Source organism: Microtus ochrogaster, chromosome 16, assembly GCF_000317375.1.
Source record: "Microtus ochrogaster isolate Prairie Vole_2 chromosome 16, MicOch1.0, whole genome shotgun sequence".
Classification (NCBI taxonomy): domain Eukaryota; kingdom Metazoa; phylum Chordata; class Mammalia; order Rodentia; family Cricetidae; genus Microtus; species Microtus ochrogaster.
In genome coordinates, this window is record NC_022018.1 from 34,620,780 (window position 1) to 34,624,211 (window position 3,432).

The window sequence follows — 3,432 nt, forward strand, 5'->3', positions numbered from 1 at the left end:
TTGTGACTGCAGATGTGCACCGGCATACTTGTGACTGCAGATGTGCACCGGCATACTTGTGACTGCAGATGTGCACTGACATAGTTGTGATTGCAGATGTGCGCCGGTATAGTTGTGACTGCAGATGTGCACTGGCATAGTTGTGACTGCAGATGTGCACTGGCATAGTTGTGATTGCAGATGTGCGCCAGCATAGTTGTTACTGCAGATGTGCACTGGCATACTTGCCTCAAGAGGACGTCCACTTGAAGAGAAACTGGGTCTGAGTTCATTCCTGGGTTCAGGAAATAGGATTCCAGTGCCCCCTTTTCTTCCTCTTTTCTAATTAATTATGTTTGTGCTGGTGCTCGAATCCAGGTTCTCACATGTTAGGCAAGCACTCGACCACTGAGCCGCAGCCCCATCCTTCTCTGTCTTCTGACAATGACCTCAGACTTAGCCCTGAATCATCCCTTTGTCTCCTTGTAAAAAGGGTGGTATCGATCTTTCGCTTGTATGCTAGTTGAGATCATGCCGACAGACTATGAGGGTAGTCATTTTCACTTTGGTTTGCACCGAGGATATATGAAGAATTTAGTCAGACTGCGGCCTGGTTCTGCACTTTAAGAGTCCTGGGAGGAGGATGCAGGGATGGATTTGAACAAAATACATTATGCACTTGCATGAAATTCTCTAACAACAAATAAAAAAATATATATTAACAAAATAAAAAGAATCCTGGACTGGGAATTAGGCCAGTGGTAGAGAATTGTCTATCATGCCCCAGACTCTAGGTTCAATTCACCACTAACACACACACACACACACACACACATGCACGCACGCACACACACATGCACGCACACACGCACACACGCACATACCCTCAAACATTTCTTTTTGTTTTGAGACAGAATCTCAAATAGCCCTGCTGACTTACTGTGTAACCAAAGACGGCCTTGAACTTCTGATCCTCCTTCTTCTACTTCCCCAGTGCTGGCATGCACCACCTTGTCTGTCTTATATGATATTGGGAGGCCAATTCAGGACGTCGTGTGTGCTTTGCAAGCAGTTGACAGGTTAGCTACAGTCCTAGCCTTGTCCTCAAGTCATCCCAATATTGGGGATTTGTGGAGCGAGCAGTGTATTTATTTTTATTTGGTGCTGTCTGCTTTCTGGATGGCTGGCACTGTGGTCAGCTTGCGCAGGCCCTACCTTTTTACAATAAGCCACGAGGCAAAGGGCTGGTACTTAGTGAGCACAGTCTGCAGCCAGGCATTGCTACATGTGTTCCAGATATGGGGTCGCACTCAATTCTCACAACAGCTTTATCTATCAGGTAGCCTTTTACTTAGCGATTTAGAACTGAGGCTTCGAAAGGCTAAGGAACTTGACCACAGTCCTTCGGCTAGCTGACCTCAGAGCTTGTATTCAGACTCAGATTTTCACTAACTTCAACACTACTTGCCACAGCCAGCACAAAATGCAAATATATTTTGGAAGCTTGAAGGCCTCATGGAAGCAATGCAAATAAGAAGCCAACAAATAAGAAGAGTGTTTTATTTGCAAAAAGAACTCCCTGGAAAGTACACGTGGAGAGAGAAACATTCAAGGGTTAGTCCTGCTCTTCCACCAAGTTCTCCCATTTGAGACAGGGTCTATCTATACAGCCCTGGCTGTCCTGGAACTCACTATGTAGACCAGACTGGCTTCAAACTCACAGAGATCCACCTGCCTCTCCAGTACTGGGATCAAAGGCGTGCGCCATACCCAATTCTTAGTAAAGGCTTGATGCCCTGATAATGGGGTTGTGGAGACACAGGTTGGTGAGCTACAGCTGTTGTGTGCAGGACCTTGACAAGCCGCATGTGAACTGAGCACCTCACAGTGGAGACAGGGTAATAGTGAGGTGTCGCATAGTCTGAAACACCACACAGATATCAAAAGACATTTCACCACACATGTGGGCTAGCCACCTCAGCTTCCAAATGGTGGGCAAGGTGAAAAACAAGACGTATTTTCAGGTCTTCTTCTAGCATGAATCAGAGGGTCTGGGGTAAGAGTCAGAAGTGTATTTATAGTCCTGGGGCCACGGCTGGAAAGTCCAGCCAACCCGACAGCTGGAGGGATGGCACAGCAGTTAAGACTACTTCCTGTTCTTCCAGAGGACCAAGTTCCCAGTGTGGAGTTGAGTGGCATTCTGTGACTCCAGCTCCTCAGAACTCCGCTCTCCTGAGGCCCCTTGCACACACATGCACACATTCCACACGAATGCCTCAGTAAAATGAATCTTAAAAACAACTCAAAACACCCACAGAAAAGAAGATGAGCACAGAAAGCTTCCACCCTGAGAAATCTAGCTGGGTGATACAGATTTAGTTTAGTTTTTGTTTTTTTAAAGGATGGCACCACCATGCCCTGCTTTGCAAACACTCCTGGGTCATCCCTTAGTGGTGTAAGATTCACGATGAGCCAGCCACACCTTTAACCCCAGCTCTTGCAAAGCAGAGACAGGTGGACCCCTGAGTTCAAGAGAGAGTTCCAGGGCAGCCAGGCCTACGCAAAGAAACCCTGCCCCGAAAAGCCAATAAATAAACAACCAAACAAACAAATGATCTATGAGGAAGCCTTCTGACCACAGAGCCTAGACCCCGGAGAAACTCAGTCATCGGCCTTCCAATTTTGCTCTTTCCTCAGGATACTCAGAGCAGTGATAGCAGAAACCTCAAGGCCTCTTCAGGGTCTCAGCCCACCAGATTAGCTGGAAGGCTGGTTTTATTATTTATTTATTTATTTATCTATTTATTTTTTATTTATTTGTCTTGGCACTCCAGGGGATTTAGCTAGGAGCTGACAGGGTGAGGAGTGTTACCGATCCACTTTGCCAATTGAGCCGGGGGCCTGAAGCAGTGTCTTAGAAACAGAGAAAGCCAGCCAGAGTTCACTCTTTGTTGCTGCGCCACATCACCTCGGAGTCACAGTGAAGTGGTTTTCTAGGTCTCATTTTGCCTTGTCCAGTCTGGTATGTAAGTATCCTTTCTGAGTGCAAGGTTAGATAAAGTGCATAAATGTTTTCCATTTGCCACACCCCCTGCTAGGCAGCGCGAGGCATCACTGCTGTGACAAGTGCAGTGTACTGGAATTCCTTGTTTTCTTCAGGGTGCTGGGAAGGCAGCCCCAGGCCTTATCCATGGTAGTCCAGTGCTCTACCCAGCTACACCCTGGGCCTTAGGATTCTTTTTTTGTTTTGTTTTGGTTGTTATTGTTTCCAGACAGGGTTTCTCTGTGCTACAGTCCTGGCTGTCCTGGGACTTCCTCTGTAGACCAGGTTGGGTCTTGAACTCACAGAGATCTGCCTGCCTCTGCCACCCGAGTGCTGGGATTAAAGACGTGCACCAAATCAGGAGCAGAAGGAGAGAGAGCACGAGCAAGGAACTCAGGACCGCGAGGGGT